This window comes from Rhyacophila brunnea, unplaced genomic scaffold, assembly GCF_057557595.1.
Source record: "Rhyacophila brunnea isolate RB1 unplaced genomic scaffold, BYU_Rbru_1.0 scaffold_16, whole genome shotgun sequence".
In the NCBI taxonomy this organism is placed as follows: Eukaryota; Metazoa; Arthropoda; class Insecta; order Trichoptera; family Rhyacophilidae; genus Rhyacophila; species Rhyacophila brunnea.
In genome coordinates this window covers 29865074-29886757 of record NW_028232816.1, presented here as the reverse complement: position 1 = coordinate 29886757, position 21684 = coordinate 29865074, and the positions used below count along the sequence as shown (strand labels likewise).

Sequence of the window (21684 nt, the reverse complement as noted above, 5' to 3'; positions counted from 1 at the left end):
CAAAAAATGAGCATTGTATAAAAACTGTGTTTTTCCCCTTAATTTTTTTATTCTGCCCGGGATGGAAAATATTGTTCACGTATAGATTTCACATGTCTGCAATAAGCATAATGATTAGGCTGAAAAAAATTCTACGAGCCGGTTGTTGGAAAATTATGACAACACTACTAAATATAAATTATAATAATTATGTAGGCGTAAAAATATAATAATTATCATAGAATAAATAAATGATTTTTATTTATTTTAATGTAATGTTGACAGTCTTGTGGTTTGTGGATGAGTCAAACGGTAGTAACTATAACAATTAAATAAATTTAAAGACCATATTTTATTATACGTAGGTACACATTTTATGTAGGTACTCGTATATTAAAAATAGCTAGATATGTATGTACTTACTTGTGTTAATATCAAGTGTGTCAATATTACACAAGGTTGGGAGACATATCAATTCAACTGAGAAAGATATGAATGAAAAAAAATCACTCCTTAACAGTACGTACAGGACAATGGTGGTTATACCAATAGGCTTTTTACAATGAGTGGTTGATTGCCATTCGACTTTATTCTGAATAACCAACACGTTGAAAAACAACGTGCTATTTTGCCAGATGCGGAATTCCAGGCAGAGTGTCAGATGGACACTGTTTTGATTTGTGGTGTGTGTTTATCTCACTTAACTGGTCGACTCGCCACGCCGGGCCCTTCCTGAGCCCGGGCCCCCAGGCTAGAACCCTGTCAGCCCCCCCTTTGTGGGGGCCATGACTGTAACAGATAACTGTTACAGTTATCTGTAACAAAACAAACAAAAGTGCATCATACCTAGAAGGTAGCAGAATATGTAGTAAAATATCGCGCCGCAGGCGAAATAAATAATCTTCTAATAGACTTCAAAATAATGTTTTTTTTTAAATTTGGAATTGCATTTTTTTTTGAAAATATTAAATTATATTTATAAGATTCCTTCCTGCCTATTAAGACGATACATCAGTGAAACGGCAAATAATTTTCAACTATAGGCGCGACGAAATTTTGGACTCGCTGGCATTCGGAGAGAGAACGTCGAGGTGAGAACACGTCAATTTGTTTCGTGATGGCGACGGGGGAATTAATTCTTAAATCGTGTAAAAATGACTAAAAACGTTACCCATTTACTTTAAAAAGAAAACATATCAATGAATATATCGTCACTGTTCTGGCAGAAGACACTAATTCGAAAAAATGACATTTGAGTTAGTAATACCAAAATGTTCCTTATTTCAAAATTTACCGTCTAGAAACCTTCTTAATAAATAAACAGTCTTTATTTTAAAGTCATCCTTTTTACGATTACTTAATAAACTCACATGACAGACCATTTCAAACATTTTAACAACTTAAAGTCAAATTACTTAAAACTAGTATTCTCCAGTTAGTGTGTTCTGCCAGAACAGAGACGATATTATTATTGTTAGTAATAGAACATGGTGTGTAAAATTCCCACCTCCGCTCCCGTTATGTATATGCAGCCACGTCATACGCGGCCGGCTAACATAACCCTTACGTGTGCCAGATCAAAGAATAATTTAAGCCCTCATTTTGTCCCGAGCAGAGCCGCACGGGACTGGTGATGCAACCTTGCACCGAAGTGCGAATGCATGATGTTAATTTATATGGCAACTATCAGAGTGACTTTAGTTTGAAGAGTCGCAAGGGGAGTCGAGAGTGTCCCGCCCCCCGTACGCTCTGGCGAATTTAGTAAAGGCCGCAAAATTGGCCTCGGTTGCCACCATGTCCGCGTGTCCTATTGGGCCCGAATGGGGTCGGACCCGGGCAAACAACTCCGCTCGTTCGGGGCCCATAAGTGGACAGTCCCACAGGACGTGCTCTGCGTCCTGCTGGTCGTGTCCACATGAGCAACCCGACCCATGTCCTGCCAAACCAAATCCCTGCAGTTTGGCCGCAAAGTTTCCATGGCCAGTCATGAATTGACTAGTCCAGTGGGTAGGCACCAGTCTCCTCGTCATGTGTCTCACCGAGACATCTGGAAAGTATAGAAAAGTCTGGCGGCCCTTAGAGGAGGCCACCCATCTCGCCTGCCATGCCGCATATGCGGTCTTGTAGACCAGCTCAGATACAGTTTTTCTGTAGCTCACGCCCTCCACTCTCGATGGCGGTGTCAGAGGGACACCGGCGAGAGTTGTATTGATCCTCCTCATAAGGAGAGTGATCGATCCTCTAATTTGAACGTGCAAGTAATAGAACATACGTTAAAGTGCCCACCACCACCCGTCATATATGCACAACCGTGGATATGCACGGCCGCTTTCTATGACGCTTTAAACGTGTCTGAAAGAAGTGATTTTAAGTGCTCATTCCATCCCGAGACGGAGCCGCACGGGACTGATGCTGCAACCATGCACCGTAGTGCTGAAAGAAGAAAGTTAAGAAAGAAAATGTTTGTTTTTGGACTGGCTCTGCTGTCCGCTGACGTTAAGCGCTTTGTGTACCCGCATACTGAGTGTCACGAATTGAAATGGATGAGTCTACAGAAGAGTCGGGACTATCCCGCTCCCCATACGACGCTGCAAATTTCTCAAATGCCGCAAAGTTGGCCTCGGTTGCTACCAGATCTCCATGACCAATTGGGCCCGTGTGAGGACGGACCCTGGCAAACAGCTCCGCTCGTTCGAATTCCATAAGCGGGCAATCCCAGAGGATGTGTTCAACATCTTGGTGGTCATGCCCGCAGGTACAACCCGGCCCATCTACTATCAAGCCAAACTCGTGGAGTCTGGCGGCGAAGTTGCCATGGCCGGTGAGGAACTGGCTAATCCAGTGCGAAGGTTGGAGTCTTCTAGTTTGGTGCCTGCAGAATACGTCTGGAAAAAAACGGTAAGTGTGCCGCCCCTTGGGGGAGGCGGTCCACCTCGCCTGCCATGCCGCAAATGCGGTCTTGTACACAATGTCACTTACAGTCTTCCTGTAAGGAACGTCCTCGGATCTCTGCGGTGGTGTCAGATGGACACCGGCGAGTATTGTGCTGATCCCCCTCAAGAGGAGGGTGATCGATCCTCTGACTTGGACGTGCAGATCGAGGGGTAGCACCCCCGCGAGTACGGCAAGCGCGTCAGTAGAAGTTGTGCGGTAGGCTTTGGTAAGCGAGATCAGCGCAAGTCGCTGCCCGCTTAATAGTGCGCGTCTCACGAGAGTTAAGGAGTTTACTCGAGAATGCCAAATGCTGGAGGCGTAACCGGCAATTCCCATGAAAATTGCGCCGTATGCAACCTTAAGGGCTCTAGGCTTAAGTCCCCAATTGCTGCCCGCCATTCGGGCCATTCTCTGATAGGCCGAATTGGCCTTAGAGACGGCCGTCTTGGCGTGGTGAACGAAAGACAGCTTGTCATCAAGAATTACTCCCAGATACGTAACCCTTTCGGAGAAACGCACTGAGGTCTGGCCAAAACGAACCGTGGGCGGCCGTCGAGTTATGTTGACCCGAGAACTACCCCTGAGGAGGACAGCTTCCGTTTTGCTCGGGGCAAAGGTCAGCTTGTTCAGCAACCCCCAATTAAGGATTCTGCCCAAGGCGTCCGTGGCTGCACGCTCAAGTGCCGGTCGGCTGGTCGCCCCAACAAGCAGGAGCAAGTCGTCGGCGTACGCAACGAGCGTGCAGCCCGGAGGCAGTGGCAGGGACAGAACGTCGTCAAACAGAATGTTCCACAGAAGGGGTCCCAGGACGGAGCCCTGGGGACACCCCATGGTGGTCCTCCTGTGAATCAGGCTGGGGCCGGAGTCGTAGGTTATCTCCCTATTGCTGAAGTAGCTTTGAACTAAGGCAAAGAGGTCCCCGGGGATCTGTTTCAGCCTAAGCTTTGCCAGAACCAAGGGCCACCACGCAGTATCAAACGCGCCCGCTATGTCGAGAAAAATCCCGGCAACGAGGTCCTTGCCAGAGCTCTCCACAGAATCGATCACAAAGCGAATCGCATCCTCGGTGGACTTTCCGGGTCTAAACCCAAATTGTCTTTGCGAGATTGGACAGTTTTCCGACAGGTGGGACTCAATCCTGCTGTTTATCAATCTTTCCAATATCTTCCCGAAGACGGGAAGGAGCGTAATCGGTCTATACGCTTTCGGGTCACAAGGAGGGCGACTGCCGGCTTTGGGGATCACCGTGAGATGACCCTTTTTCCAGCAGTCGGGGAATATGCCACTACTCATGCATTCTTTGTAGAGTTGCGTGATCTCGTGTGAGGCAAGAGACCACGCCCTTCTCGCTAGCGCGTTATCTATGCAGTCAAGCCCCGGGGCTTTGCCAATCGGGAGGCTGGCAAACAGGATCCCTAGCTCGGACATGGTAGTGGCTGCGGATCGCGGAGTGTTTAAGGGGAGCAGCGCATAGACGCGAAGCTGCTGAAATCGGTCGTTGTCAATGTCGAGCGACTCGTTGTCCTGCGGGATAAGAGCATCCAACAGGACTGTGGCGGACTCTTCAGAGCTATTGGTGAACGATCCGTCGGGGCGCCGTACCGCCGACATGACTTTTCCGGGCCGTAAGCCCAGCTTCATCACGCGGAAGGGGGGGCCCCACGGATCATTGCCACCCATTTCAGTGACGAACTCTCTCCAGTGCACCTTCTTAAATGGACGCATGTTGGATTTATATGACAAATTATATTTCGGTCGGCATGCGTCATTTGCACCCGCGACCCGCAATCCGCGCATCGCCTAGCCACGATCTTTTTAGACCGTGCCTCATTTGAGGTATAGCCTTAATATAATGTTGATGGGATCTACTTATATGATACCTATCGTAACACAATATTACTGATTATTTACCCTGTGTCCAGATGTGGATATAGCAGGAATTCATTGCAAATTAAGTAAACACGTTTATTAATTACAGTTTCCGTTCGTGGCATTCCTTCCAGTTCACGGAAATAATGTTATGCAAAGGTGAGTCACAACAAGTGCAGCCCTACGTTCTTTGCACACCTGTAAATCAGTGGCGGAGATACTGTAGGTTGTTTGATTGTAAACAATGTTTCTATTACAACACGACATTTAGAATAAAAAGTACAGGTAAATCAAATTAGTAGAGAATAAAACAAACCAAAAATATTTTTATAGCAAAAGAAATACATAGCGCATCACTATAAATGGCCAATAAGGCCCTTTCGCATATACCTACCAAGACGCAGGTTCGATCCTGCTGGGTGTCGTATTTTTTTCGAAAAAGATTTTTTCTATTGGTTATATATAGTCACTGTTCTGGCAGAAGACACTAATTCGAAAAAATTACATATTGAGTTAGTTATACCAAAATGTTCCTTATTTCAAACTTTACCGTCTGGAAACCTTTTTAATAAATAACCAGTCTTTATTTTAAAGTCACCCTTTTGACGATTACTTAATAAACTCACATGATAGACCATTTCAAACATTTTAAAAACTTCAAAGTCAAATTACTCAACACTAGTATTCTCCAGTTAGTGTGTTCTGCCAGAACAGAGACGAATTATTTTCTCAGTGTTTTCAAATTATGTATGTTCAATAAAAATAATGTTACATTTTTAATTCTTGTGAATTGAATAAAAAAATAGCATAATTAAATCATTATTAATTAAATTATTACATTTTTGATCAAAACCAAATATTCTTCTAATTAAATTATAAGTGTAAATAATTACTTAAGTGAAATATATTATGTATATTTTCATCAGTGTATAATATTCAGTGACGAATAAAAAAAATATAATATGTATAAACAAAATAATGTTGCTACTTTCCATTTGAACATTATTTTTATTGTTATTTTTGTAAAATAACACTTGTGACTGCCTCTTCTTGACCGCATATTAACAGTGGCGAATGGTGGAGGTAGGCTGTTAAGATTCGACATAAATAGTGTGCACTAAACTTTTTCAATCGAACGTATTTGTTTTCATTGAATTAAATAGTCTTAGTTAGATTTTAAAATTCAATGAAACCATGCCTAATCCAAGCCATAGTTATAGTAGATCATAATCAAAAAGTATTCGTATTATGCCATTAAACCTTACATCATTTTAGATATTTTATGGATAGAAAAACATATTTTTAATCGATTCTGGTTAGGTAAAATATTATGCAGGGCTCAATGAATTAAAAAAAGCTTACCAATATCATCTACAATATATACCTATTCTTAATTCAACGAAAACAATAATTAAGTATGACTGAAAAAGTGTGTAAGTACTATTTTTGTGGGATCGCTCATAGCATACCTAAACTATTATGGTTTGTTTTAGGCAGGGTTTAATTGAATTTTAAAACCTAACCACCACCATCTGCAAATTGTATTCTTAAGTTCAATGAAAACAAATAAGTTTGACTGACAAAGTTTAGTGTACACCATTTATGTAGAATCTTAATAGCCTACCACATCCCTCGTCACAGATATAATTTATGTACGGTGATGAATAATAATATAATATAAATAAATTCACTCTTAAAACACATAAGAATGAAATATGAACCAAAATATAATAAACTAATTTTTTATCCAGCGAATAATTGACAAGGCTTAAGAATGTAACATTCTTTATTGAACATACATATTATATTTGAGAGTGAGTGTGAGAAATATATAACCAATAGAAAAAATCTTTTTTGACACCGGCGGGTTTCGAACCGACGCTCCCTTGGATTCACGTCCATGTGGTCTGACCGCTAAGCTATGTGTATCCTATATAATTGTGTTGAAATTAAGAGCGTACATAAGTGAAACGGCAAATAATTTTCAACACTATGTGGAACGAAATTACGGCCGCATTACCATTCGGAGAGGTACAGCTACCTGTTCGCACGTCAATTTCTTTTGTGATGGAGTCGGATGAATATATTCTTAAATCGTGTAAAGATGACTTAAAAACGTTCTGGATGTACTTGAAAAAGAAAACATGTCAATGAATATACTATTATTATTACGAATATAATAATAAACATAACATAAAAAGGACGCATGTTGAATTTGTATGACAAATTATATTTCGTTCGGTTCCGCGCATCGCCTATTCACAATCTTTTTAGAGTTTTAGACCATGCCTCAGCTGAGGTGCAGCCTTAACTAGTGATACTTTGATTTAAAATATAAAAGCCTTCTCAAATGATTGCCCCCCCCCCCCCCCACATATTTTCGGCATTCTACGAAAAGCAAGACACGAGTCAGTGAAACTCACGGATTTATGAAGCCATCTGATACATCATATTAATATGTTTGCTAATGCGGCATTTATAATTGGCGTTAAACGGCCGTTATAATGCGGCATAATATCTAAAACGTACTTGCAACAATTCATTCTGAATACCTAGTTAAAGAGGTCGGATAGCAACGGTGATGTAGTGAGGTGAGATGCAGGAGCGTGCGTTTAAATTCAATAAATTGTTATCAATAGCAATATCAATGTGCGTTTGGAGAGTATGGATTAAATAGGTTGAACAAGTGGCTAAGATCAATTTGTTGTAAAAACAAAATTCTGCTAATACAAACCTCTACTCTTTGGAGGCCCATAATGAGCTTAGGATCGAATATGATGGAAAAATATTTGACATAGTATCATACAAGAGGGTTGGCCATCGCCGTTATAGGTAAATAATTAAAAGATAAAAAGAACTTTTTATATACCTACCACGTTTTTAAATTTTCTGTTGAATCATATAAACTTGACAATTCTATGTATTAATAATTTAGGACAAATAAAGCAACTGTCAACAAATCATTTTTTTTGCTATTTTGCAACAAACAAACAAATACTGAAATGTCATTTTGATTTCCATAGTAACGCACGTATATATTAATAATTTAGTTGCTAGGACCACCCCCTTAGCAACCAATAATAGTGAATTGGATTACAGGTTTCTTCCGAAACAACTTTTCATACAAAACAGAATTAACTGAAAATGAATTCAATTCTACTTAAGGCCGTGCATTAGTTGAGGCACGGTCTAAAAAGATCGTTGCTAGGCGATGCGCGGATTGCGGGTCGCGGGTGCAAATGACGCCTGTCAAACGAAATATTATTTGTCATATAAATCCAACATACGTCGATTTTATGTTCTGTTTATTGTTCTATTAGTAACAATACTAATATATTCATTGACATGTTTTCTTTTTAAAGTAAATGGGTAACGTTTTTAGTCATCATTACACGAATTTAGAATTGATTTGCCCGTCGCCATCACGCAGCAAAGTGACGTGTTCCTGGCTCGACATTCTCTCACTGAATGCAAGCGAGTCCAAAATTTCGTCGCGCCTACAGTTAAAAATTATTTGGCGTTTCACTGATGCGTCACCTTAAAGATGGCTAAAAGTATTAAAAGAATGCATTGGCATCGTGTTCTGATATATTCTAAAAGTTTCAAATGTCTAGCTAGTCGGGAAGTTAGTTAAAATCGATTGCAAGATTTGTACTGGATAAACAACCACCGGACAAACAATAATAAGAGCTAAGAAAAACGTGGTAAAATATTAAACATACGAATCGATTAGATAATCAGATTTTTCGGAAGTACGTAACAACGGAAGTCGTGAAGTACGAAGACTGGTCGGTATGGAAAGACCTTCATCTAGCAGTGAGAGGATACTGATAATAAAAATTAATATTCCTTACCCCCTTCGATACCTTATAACCAGGGAACAAAACTTACAAAATATTATTAAAATTCACCCAAGCGTGCTCAAAATGGAGTGACTCACGCGTTCTGTGGAATTCCAAGCATTTACCCATTCCTATGGCTCAAGTTTACTTTACGGGCCCATTCCGAACTTCTCGGATAAGTTATGGTCTCGGAAGAAAAGATAAAGATTTTAATGCAATACTTGCCGATACGTTCGTGTAACAATTCGTATCCATTTTTTTTCATTATTATAAAATGATAAACAACTCAATATCAGAAGTGCTCATAGATATAGTAAATAAAAAGTATTTTAATATAATTTTAGCTAATGACATTATTAATGGACTACGCACTCAGTACTGTAGCTAGCAAGTAAATTCGCGCATAGCGACATTCTCACATGTATAGGTAGACGTCACGTGATAAAATTTCGCAATTTCCGTTATGCGATATCACGCATCGGGAATTTATAGCAATATCACCTTTATTGTAATGGAGTTAGAACAGTGTTACTAGTGTCAATGTTCATTTGAGCGAACGATATTGATATTAAAATATGAATTATGCCATTCGGCAGACCCGACAAAAAAGTGAGTGTCATTTTTTTCCAGATGCTTCGTCCATATTAATGTTATTGATTTTAGCCATATAGCGGTGGTGATAATATGGTCCAAAGCGGATCGGATCGCAACTCTGTTTCGTGGAAAAATTTTAATTTGCATCCGATTCGTAAATTGAAAAATTTCTACAATACTTACATTCATTAAAGTACAGACATATTATATATTGAACAAAGCTTAGTTCATATAAGTACAGTAGAACCCCGATCAACCGTTCTCGCATAAATCGTTTTCCCGCAAGGATCGTTCATTTTTGAAAGTCCCGCGAAACACCCATAAGAACAATGTTAAATAATCCCGCATTAACCGTTCCCCGACTTATCTCTCCCGACTAGTCCCTCGATCTATCGTCTAAATATTATGGTCCCGTCACAAATATTATCTCGATTGGCCGTTTTTATTGAATATTTCTCATTTCGCTTTCGTAGACTTGTTTATGATACATACAGACTTTTCAGTCGCGTCGCTTTGTTTGCACAGGTCGCTCGGCGCTCAGGCTTGCCTCGCATCTCGTATCAGTCGTAACTAAAATGCCCCCCATGAAAAAAACTATAAGTCTAGCTGAGAAACTGAAAATAATTCAAATGTCGAAAAAATCCAGGAGAAAAACGAGTTTTATTTTAAAATATTTATCCCGCATTTATCGTTTTTTTAGGGTCCCTTGAAAACCGTAGAATCGGGGTTTTACTGTAAACAAATAAAGGTACATGTTTATGAAACATCGTAAACACCTGTAATAATCGTCTGTAAGCAATAATGACCTTTCGTGTTACTGCTACAAAAATATTGCGCGATTTCAATTTCTGTTCAATTTTGGCAAACATACCCTGTTATGTGTGTTCCTCATTTAAACAATATTTACGACATCAACGCGTAGTGACCAAAATCTTTCTCGGCCACGGAGAACAGTAGGTATGACATGGGGTTGTGATCGAGAAATCCCGTCTCGAGAATTCTCGAGAAATAAGCAGAAAATGCACATCTTGAATCACGAGAAATTAATTTTACTTACTAAATTTCAAGTATTCTCATTTTTCGACAAATAGAACGCTAATTTATCTACCGTAGCCGGATTTTCTCAAGAAAGTAATTATATCTCTTTTTTCATACACCATAATCACCTAAATTGTTTGCATTTTTGTTATTTTATCTCAGTCATCGGCTAGACCAGCGAAACTCAACCTGCGGTCCTGCGGACCTGCTATGTGCGGCCCGAAACACATTTATTATCAGGAATTTCGTATATCTTGAGATTCGTTTAGACTTTGACGCACAGATAGTGCACAACAGTAAACGATTAATTTAAAAAACACGCATAATTTTTAAAATCTCAAAAATGTTTTGTAAAAAAGGGGGGGTTTCATGATTTTTTTCGTCACACCGGTAGTGATGCGGCCCGCGTTACTTTACAAGTATATGTATTTGGCCCGAAGAAAAAAAAGGTTGAGTATCATTGGGCTAGCGCTAGACGGTACAACAATGAGGTTGTCGGTAAAAATAGTTTTACATGTTATATTATTATTGTGTATATTGGTTTTATTTATTTAAGTACTTAATAAAAATAATTCTTATTTCTTTAAATTAATAATTAATAAAATAATTGCTCGAACTGTTGATTCCTTGGTGCAATGGCGGTTGGATAATAATAATATCTTTCCAAAAACTATTCTGTTGTCATCGTAAATTTGGAATTGACTTCAAGTTATCTCTTTAAACGTTAAGTTTTTCGAAGAAATCTCCTAAAATACATTTCACGATTACTTGTTAAAATTGGTCTCTGAATCTGAATAATAAATACAATTAAATAAGCAGACATAATAACAACTTTACTGTTAAAATTACAATAACAGAATATCTTCCCTATAACATTATTTTGTCAAGAAGAAAATTATAAATGCACAATACCTACCCACTTCAATTGTATATTACTTATATAAAAAATAGAGCAAGTCTGTTACCTATTATTAGTTTGTTTTCCTCCATACCGTAGGTGAGCAAAGTTAGGTGACCGTCAATGACTTTAACAAACGATTAATATAGGTACCTACTAAAAACTAAATCAATTAATTACTTAACTAACATAATTATCCATTTTTTCATGATTAAAGATTGTGACTTTCTATAATTGTAGATGCACTAGTAAATATTATTATTGACACTAGGTACTAATATAATAAAACTCACGATAGATGTCATTTTCGTGTTTCCACCCTGTGCAGAAAATAGGCATACAACATAAACAACGTTTTTCAAATCAGGCTCATTTTTGAGAGTTATTTCTGACTTGATACCAGTAGGTATGTGATAGGGTTTCTTATTTGTTACGCCATTCGTAGATGTGAACTCGATGTGAGTAGTAGATGATCACGCAGTAAAAAAAGATTGCAATCGAAGAAAAGAAAATTTAATATTATTTACTATGTACCTACGATCTTCTAAATACATTCAAGTACTTAACTTGATTATTCTCGATGTTGTACATAGGAAACATGCGTCATAAATATTAAATTTATTTAATTACATTCAGATACATACCTTCTAAAGCACGTTAGTCCATTATTGACGTTGCAATGGAGGCTGTGGTCGATATATCTCGTTTCGAGAATTTTCGAGAAAAAATCAGAGAAGGCCAATCTCAAATCTCGAGAAATTAATTACCTATCCGAAATTTTGAGAAGTCTCATTTCTCAGGAAATCATCAATGAGATTTTCGAGAAATTGTCAATAGGCTAAGCTGCCCAAGAAAACTTTATAATCCGCAAACCAGCTAACTGCACTTTTGACGAAAAATGAGATTTTGATGGCATTTTGTTATAAATAAAGCATGTTTTATATACTCACACAAAATTTCAAATTCCCAAACCTATAAATAAATGCGTTATCGTTTTTCACACAAAACAGCCAACTGCAGATGCCAAATTTCCAATATTATAAATGGAACAACTCCGCTCTTTACATAAATTTTCTTTATATATAAAAGGGAAGCTGAAATAGTGTATTAATTCATAATGCAGCTTATTTGTAAAAAAATTCTAAATGTGTTTTTAGGAATTGCTAAATTCCACTTGATAGTTAAACTATTAAGTTTTTTTCCTTCCTGAACAATTATTTGCTCAAGTGTAGTTGGCCGGTTTGCAAAGTTATGTCTGAATTAGTTAATCCATCAATATGTTCAATGCCTCCGTTTAAGCACTCAAGTAGTATAAAAGTGCTCGAATCTTTTAAGCTTATTACTCAAGTTACATATCTTTCAATTGAACATAGGTACATACCTTTACCTACATATTTCAGATACATATGTCGGGCAGGACTCGAAACCACATCCAACGGATTTAGGCCAATGTTATTTACATAATTTATTGAATTACTATTTCATCTAGAATAAATATATATTTTATTTCATTAATGTTAACACTATGTGTATTGTTATGGTGTATAAGTATGTGTCTTCCTCTTCTTTTTTATATATCACTGATATCATGCAGCGCCTCCGGGAGTCCCAGTCTTCAACATTTTTTCAAGTCATGTCAACTTCACGTAGATCCACATTGATTGAAGAAAATGCCGGCCTTAAGCGACTTTTTCAGGAATCTGTAGCACGTGGCTGAACCAGATCCAACATCGCTTATTAACATTTGGTTTGAGGAAAGGCTGCATAGTGCCTTGTTACTTGGTGACATGTAAAGATGATTCATGCCTTTCAGATCCAATAATTGTAGTCATAATATAGGATAAGTATATGCTCAGAATATCAGTCCTATGCGATATCTCATTTACCACATAAATCATAGTGCTCAGTTCCCAGTGAATACGACAAAATATTCATCAGAATCAATACCGCCTTGCGCTACAAAGAATTTTCCAGGGTTTTTGCAAGGTGGTTTCATAGGACCTGGCCGAATTCAAATTAGCAATACCCGATCCTAGTAGACGAATGGTTTTCAATAATGCATCTTTCTCAGTCGGCAAAATTTTCATTTGACTAGCATCAAGTAGAGTAGTTTGCGTGCCAAAATCCTTACAGAAACCTCGGTAGTAAATGCGAGGTAAGCAGTGGCGACCGGTAAGTTATTTTACTGGGAGTTCACTTTTTTTAAGTACTTTCATATTATTATTATTCATTTGTATGAGGAATCCATTCTTCTGTTTTTCATCGACACAAATTTTTCAATCACACGTTTGTCAATCACGAGACATGTAAAACAGAATAGTGCATTTAATTTGTCACGTCCACAATCCACATAGCCACGTAATTTGTTCATATTGTTTTATGTTGAATATTCTTTCTTACTTTTTAGTTTTTGAAACGCATTGTTGTTTTAATTTTAGGTTAGGTACAGGTCTATCGCTATTTTTAATATGAAGACCTTCTTCAAAAGTATTAAGTTGAATGTTTTTTTATGTATTCGCATCAAACAGTGCCATTAAACACATATTAGAATTTGTTTTTGTATATTATGAATTAATGACTACGGTATTAGATTAGAACACTCTTTTAATAAATGAAATATTTAAAAAAAATATTTTCTTTTCTTATAAATTAGGTGTTTAGCGCTCTAGCGCTCTCAAGGGCGCATCGCCACTGGAGGTAAGTATCCATAAAGGCATCTAGGAAAAAAAGTGCCTTGTTACTTGCTACTCAAGTCAAAGTTGATAGTTAAATTTAAAACTATTCTATTCTAAAGTACAGCATTATTAATTGTTAACGAAATAAACTTGTCATTCATTTTCTAGAAGAACATAGCTATCTTATCTTAAATCCCTGATTTAACTATAATTATAACAAATGAATAATTATATGAGTAGTACTATAAGTATGATGTAAAATGACAGTCTTCGAAAATTCCTAGAAAATTTAAAGGAACATAACATAAAAATATTGTGTAATGTTATCTAACTTGCATTATATTATAAGATTAGGCCGAAATTGTATTACGCAAAACCACAAACTGTGGTTAAATTCTAATAAATTTGTATCAAGATAAGATTAAGTACCAACCAAAGAATTAAAGGGCTTAATCAGAAGTTTGCAATCAATAAAATATAACTATCGCACCTAGTTTATTGTAAATTAATATTATGGTTAATATAATAACTGTTATCCGCTTCGTATCAGATATCGGTAAGAAATGTATTGGATTTACCTGGGTTCCGGGAACACAAATTAAAATAATCAAAACCATACTCAATGATTTTTAATGATTAGCGAATGGTTGGGATGCGCCACATCCCTACATTAAAAATGGTATGCTATTTAGTTTATATTGTATTAATTGTGCATCAATCTCAGGATGACGCAACCGATTCGTCAAAAAAATTAAAGAAGGCTTTTAAATTTAAATATCTTTGTAAAATAGCTTTAATTAATTTATATCAAAACACGAATATAATGAAAGTAAATGAAACAATAATTAATGTAGGTACCTAAGTATGTTTAATCAAAACTTTTAAATATCTATACTTCCATAAGTACAAGATGTTAGCGCCGCATGCGAAAAAATCTCACAACCAAGGAATTTACCATCAAACTGATATACTTAATGTGATGTGAAGAATACTTTTTTTTAAATTTCAATATAATTTAATAGGTAACTTAATGATCAATTTTAACTTTTGTTAATATTTTCGTAAAATTATCGAGCGCTCCGGTTCGTAAAATTTTCCATTTCGAGCGCTGTGACCTATGATTAGAATCGCATTGCGGCATCATCTTCTCCATGTATACCTACCATAAAAATATTACTTTCCATTAGATAGATAATAATTATTACTTATTAATTGGAAAGTGGTCAAAAGTCAATGATGTTATTATTCAAATAATTTGTGCAATCACTGTAAGTGCATCCATTTAAAAAAAATATATATATAATAAAATTGTAAGCCCCTACTACAGTAACTACGATGCGTTGCAGTAGTGATTAACCCACGTAAAGGGACCGATGACTGATAGAATTACATTTTTAAAACATGTGGCCATTGACCCAGTCGTACATACAAAATCTCAATATGAAAATTGAACACTTTAGCATAATCGGTTACAAACATGAGTGCAATTTTGCAATATAATGTATTATACTTTTCAATGTATTTACTTTATTTACAATGTATTTACTTTACTTTATAATGTATTATACTAAACGAATGGGTTAGGAAGCAGACAAGAGTACGCGATGTAATAGACGTTGCCAAACAGCTGAAATGGAGATGAGCGGGGCACATTGCTCGCCGAAAGGACGGCCGCTGGACAAATGCCGTCATCCAGTGGTACCCAAGGGGCACGAAACGGCCACAGGGTCGCCCTAAAAGCCGCTGGATTGACGAACTGGTAAAGTTCGGCGGAAATACGTGGCAGCGAACGACACAGGACCGAGAGAGTTGGAGAAAGCTTGGGGAGGCCTTCATCCAGCAGTGGATTGACCCCGGCTGATGATGATACTTACTAGCTGAAGTATCCGCATGACCTGTGCATTTATATTACTTAACAAAATAATAATAATTACATTTTTTCAATAATATAAAAGTAACTATAATATCTAGACATTTACTAATTTGATAAAATGAATATAACTCTGACACCAGTAAACGTCTAACAAAAGAACTCCAAATTAAAATCGAATTTCTGATAACAATTCAAAATAGGAAGGAACAAAAAACAATGAAATCTACCTTGTATTTTATATTCTAATTATTATATATACAGAAGTTTACGTAGAAATTGTTTTTAAACCACTCTAAATAATATATATTTAGTGTGGCAATATTTAAGGTGAGACGTGTGTAGACATTAGCAGAATAGGACAACAATACTGTATAACGTAATAGCGCCTGAGTAGTGACATCAATTGGCGAAAATAATAAATGAAGGCTCGAGCGGTAATGCAGTTGACTGCATTTTCATGTGTTTAAAAAACAAATGAGTCATGCGTTCACTTATTCCTTTTAATCCCATCATTAAACATTTTATATATTTAATTTAAAATAGTTCTCTCTTTTTCTACTATTTCTACACCTGTACACGTGCATGGATTTACTGGTTCCAATAGTGTGTATTTTAAACTATCGCGATAATAACTGTTTACACGTAAAAGTCTCTAACTCACTGTCTCGCCAATCTCACTCGTCAAGCGTAAACAATACGCGATGTTGTCATTGTATGGTGCTATTTGACAGGTTGAGAAAATTGGTAAATGACAAAAATGTTTTACGCGGTGTAGTTCGTTTTTTTCCGACAGGTTCGCCACTATCATTCTACTAAAATTGTGTCTGGTTTAATTGCATAATTTTAGGTATTTTATAGATAAATAAATATTTTTTTACTATTATCTACTATGGCTTGGATTAGGCAAGGTTTAATTGAATTTTAAAAACTAACAAACATTATTTACACATTGTAGTCTTTGTTCAATAAAAACAAATGCGTTGAACTGACAAAGATTAGTGTCAAGTATTTATATCGAATCTTAACAGCCTACCTCCACCCTTCGCCACTGCTTCATATTAATTACTGTCATTATTATTTTATTTTTTGTTTATTACTTATGTGTTCTCATTATTCCAGAGTTTGATTTTTTAATTTGTATTTTTTGGCCAATCACTGTTATGTCATACCTAATATTGGAAGTCAAATCAATCTGCGCAATGACGCTGCCAAAGTAATGCGGATTAATAAATTGTTGTTCGCTGAAATTTCCCCTTATTTAGTTAAATGTTTTACTAATAAAATTAGGTTTAATGGTCAAAAAATGATAATAATGATATTCATTACTGGAAATACATTAGGTCAATTTTGGAGGAGCCATGAATTGGTTAGAACTTTTCTGACAGCAAACATATGAAGAAGAATAGATTGAAAAAATCTGTTAAGTGTCGATGAGTCATCGGTAAGGCAGTATCTCATCTCTCGTGAGAGGAGCTACACCCGCTACCTGTTGGTAAACATTTTACCTGCTCTACCTAGAATGACGGATAAATAATACGGTGAGTCACCGTGTTCATCTTTTTTTTTATGGCGTAAAGGATTTTTTCTGTGCGTAGGCGTGGGTCGATTGGAGAATAGGTACCATATTCCACTTATTAGTATGATCTCGAAATCTATAGAATAATAATATTCATACTTACCTACTTTTATACTAATAATAGGTACTTACTACATATTTATATACATAGTAAGTTCTCAAAACATTGAATTGATTAAGTATAATAAATTGAGACTCGCGCAGATTCCTTCGTATTCATTCATTCGGAGACGGTAGAACCCCAGAGCAAGAATACTAAAGAGATAGGGCAGTGATAAGATAGGGGAACCATTTCGAAAAATATCCATAAAAAGTTATTATTGATTTGTAATGAGGTGGGTGGGGAGCTGGGTTAACAATATCTAGCTGGTGCAGGTTCTCGTCGATTCTACCGCAGACCCCTGCACTTTTCCGGGTACATCCCCATACCCAGACACTCCGTTTGTTTAATCTAGCAATAAACATATGACATACAGGGTGCCCATGCCGTGTCAAGTGTCAATAGTCATGGTTATTAAGATCGCTACTGACTGTTTGTATCGTCCGTTATGTTTTGTCTTTTAGATTTAGATGTCTTCCGGAAGAATGCAGAGGAGTGAGGCCAGAGCATTAGGCGTTCGTTAGCCAAATCATCTGGGTAACGATCCCCAGTCATGAGGTCCTGAATCCTGTTTAAATGGAAGAAGAAGTAATATTCCAATCACCTTAATAATTTGTATTATTTCCATTCCTGATGGGGGTCCGAACCCGAACCGAGCACCGTCGAAGTTTACAGTTTTGTGTCACAGCCTGACTATAGTTAGCATTGAGTCAAAATCTAACAAAAATATGTACTTATATAATATGTGCACTTTCACACGATACGTAATAAAATAAATAATTTATAAGTTATAAAATGGCCAAAATCATACGAAAAAAATGTTTAACGTAACTATTTATATAAACCGACTATATATTTAAACCTACTTAAATTTTATTAATGTCGATAGGTATTTTGTATATATCACAGAACAGATAATAAATAGAATACCGATAGGCTATATTCAATACGCCGCATGTTGATGCCGGGTTTTGAATGTGTAAGTGTCCTACGAAAATGAAGAACGCATTATGCACGTTCAATAGTGTGTGTAATACACCAACATTAAATAAGCGTAAATGCATAAACCGAGAGCAGTTTTCAGTATTCGACGTAAAACGTATTCTTGACACGTGTGTAAGTTTAACCCGGGTTCATCCTTACTCGAGTCGGTTACCTGCTATCGCCTTACCCGTTATGTATTTCAGTTCCCATTATTTATGAGTTCCCTGGTATATATCTATTGCAGAAAGGGGTTTACCAGCTAATGGAAATGGGAAGATTATTCCAATTTGAAAATGAAATTCGATAGAAAAAAGAAACTTACGATAAAGGTTAAAACCAATCAGTTACAATTGACGCATAAAAACGTCAATTAATACCACTCACTAATATTGAAATGTGGACTTAACACTCCTGTTACTGTAAGTGTAATATTACCTTAGAATTAGATTGATTAACTATTCCATTTAACTGCAAATATTTCAGTTAATACGCACTGCATCATCTAGATCAGGGGTAGTTAACCTTTTTATACCTACCACCCACATTTGTATCTCTGTTAGTGGTAAAATTTTCTAATCGCCAACCGGTTCCACAGTAATGGTGATTTATAAAGTAAGGAAGTAACTTTACTTTGTAAAATTTATAAAGCAGAGTTACAACAAGACAAGTTAAGGCATATAATAATAATTACTTACCAAATATTTTATGCCAAACTTTCGCTAGTTTGGCAGAATAGATCTTTATGAAACAACTTACTGTTTTTAAATCTATCTTTTTATTTATACCTTGCATACATAGAAGCATGAAGTCTGATAAAATTACATTTAATTAATTGAATTATTAATGAGATCCCTGATGCTGATGCTGCGACACTAAATACTGGATATCTGGCTTCATTTTATTAAAACATAATGAAAATGTTTTTAAAACCCCTACCACCCACCATACAATCTGGAACCCCTACTAGTGGGCGGTAGGGACCAGGTTGTCTACCCCTGCTTAATTCTAGATCTAGAATCGTCAATATTACATGTAATTAAAATGTTATTATTTTCAAAATCGATAGAATTATACAGTAAATACATATAATTGATAGATATCCGTCAGATTTCATTTAGCTGACATAAAATTATCATAAATTCTCATTGCAAACAGAGCGTCGCATTCCATTACGAACAAAAGAGATAGATCTAAAAGGATATAATATAAAGAAAGACGTAAGTACTCAATTGTGAGAAAGAGATAGTGAGATCTATATAATATTATGACTTGTAAACTGTAAGAATCTATAGAAATACTTGTATGATTATAATTATGTTTTGATGTCTTTTTGATCATTTTATAAATACAAAAAAATAATGAAGATGAAACCTCATTAAGTACTTATTTATGTTGTCAAAATAGGCATTTCCCTTTTGCCTTCTGTAATATTGTCAATCTCGTACGGTAACCTAAGGTGACATCGACGGAGCGAATGAAATTTATTGGCATTATAAAGAGAAGGTTAGCGCCTTTTGTAATAATTAAGTCGTCCCAAATCGTCCTAATCACGTCAGTCACAAATGTGCAAAATGACACTTCTGAGATAATCAAGTTTAAACATTTTTGGGAATTCATTACCTTATCCTAGATTCTAGAACTATGTATTATGAGTCTTACAATTTTAATTTAAGGTGAAGCCTTTACTGAGCCGTTTTTAAAGAGGCACCTAGCGGAAAAATACGAAGCTTGCAATTTGAGATTTTTTTTGTTGATAATTTACAATTTCAACTGTATTAATTAATAAATATGTACCTATCTGAAAACATTAAAAAGAAAAATATTTTTTATTTTAAGTCAAAGATAAACATACAATTGTCAAAAATGTAATAAAATGTGAATTCGTTGAATCGGACCGCACCCTATTATTACATATATTTTATGGTCATATTTATTATTAAAATTTAGTTTATTAAGTTTTCTAAGCATCACCTAAGAGATTTTTGACTAATTCATAGTTTTAATATTTTTTATATCTTTTTTAAAAACATCGATTTTTATAAAAAAATATAACTGTGTAAAACTTGAAATCCTTTTTATTTATATCAAATCAAGCTTCAATATTGGGACCATACATAAATAATTTTTTACACGAATGTGCCACATTAGTGCCTTTGGCTAATTTGTATTCAATATAGGTACCTAGGTATACATAGTTTCGTGAAAAGTAAGGTAATTATTTCTCCCATTTTTAAAGGCAGTAGCACTTCTGGTTTTTTGCATACTTTCTAACATATCCATGTACGTGCATCAGATTAACCAAAAAGCTACATTCGTGCCTTTAGCTCCATTGGGAAGAAATATCGTGTCTTTAAATAAACCTACACCATCCTACTGATGATTTTCTGTCATTTTGTGATTCGTCCTGATGGTTTCGGCTAATTATCCTTCGTACAAAGGTTATGTGACAAAAAAATAATAAGGTGTGAGATAAGATTTTTAAATAGTGTTCCATTTGTTTTTCTGAATCGAGAATCACGATGTTGCCATACGATTAATTAATCAGCAATATAAATTCCTGTCAAAATACAGGAATATATTTTTTATTGTGTTTATAAAAACAGACAAAATAGGCGATGACACAAGAATAATATCGCAAAAATAACAAAATAAATCATATTATTATACTCGGTGAAATAAATAATAGATGGGATATAAATTTTTGACAAATGGTTAATATATTATTTTTTTAAACACTAATAAATTCGATGTCAGCACATTCCACGTTTCATATTGCAATGAAATACAATCCTTCATAAAAAGCAAGTTTGTAACATTTTGTAATACGATAGTCTTACAATTAATTGTTTCAATATAGGTGGTAGTTCAGACCAATAATAACGGATGTTTTTTTTTGCTTAGATAGAAAAGGGTTAACTGTCAAATCGAGCTGTGAAACTGTGCTTAATTTTCGACATTTATGATTAGTATAAGTACACAGGTACTAAATTATTATCCAAATATGCTTTTAAAATCAGTTGTAGATTCGCGCAGTATATTGGTAGCTACCTAGACGTTGTTTTACTGCAAAATGAGTGATTATGCTCATTTTCGGCTTAACGAGTTTGTCAAAATTGCTGTATATAGAGTGCTACCACTCCAGAAGAGACCCGACAGACTTCATTACATCCAGAAAAATCCTGCGTTTGATGCAGTTTACACGCTGGTGGCATCATCGTAGATACCTTATTTCTTAAAAAATAAGCCTGGAACTTACTTTGCGGTCGATGGTGATCGTTACTGGCAATGACATTAATATGGACGAAGCATCTGGAAAAAAAAT

At 35.9% G+C, this 21684-nt stretch overlaps 1 protein-coding gene and 1 long non-coding RNA gene across 2 annotated transcripts in view; both read left to right on the top strand.

Annotated features, from left to right (window-relative positions):
* The window catches only part of LOC147074623 (uncharacterized), a 65444-nt gene extending 63029 nt beyond the window's left edge, over positions 1 to 2415 (top strand). Inside the window, exon 2 of the mRNA XM_085943438.1 lies at positions 2239 to 2415. The gene's annotated coding sequence lies outside the window, so the exon portion shown is untranslated. The remainder of the gene's footprint in view (positions 1 to 2238) is intronic.
* Positions 1 to 21684, top strand: part of LOC147074621 (uncharacterized) — a 262214-nt gene that overhangs the window by 200569 nt on the left and 39961 nt on the right. The window lies entirely within an intron of this gene.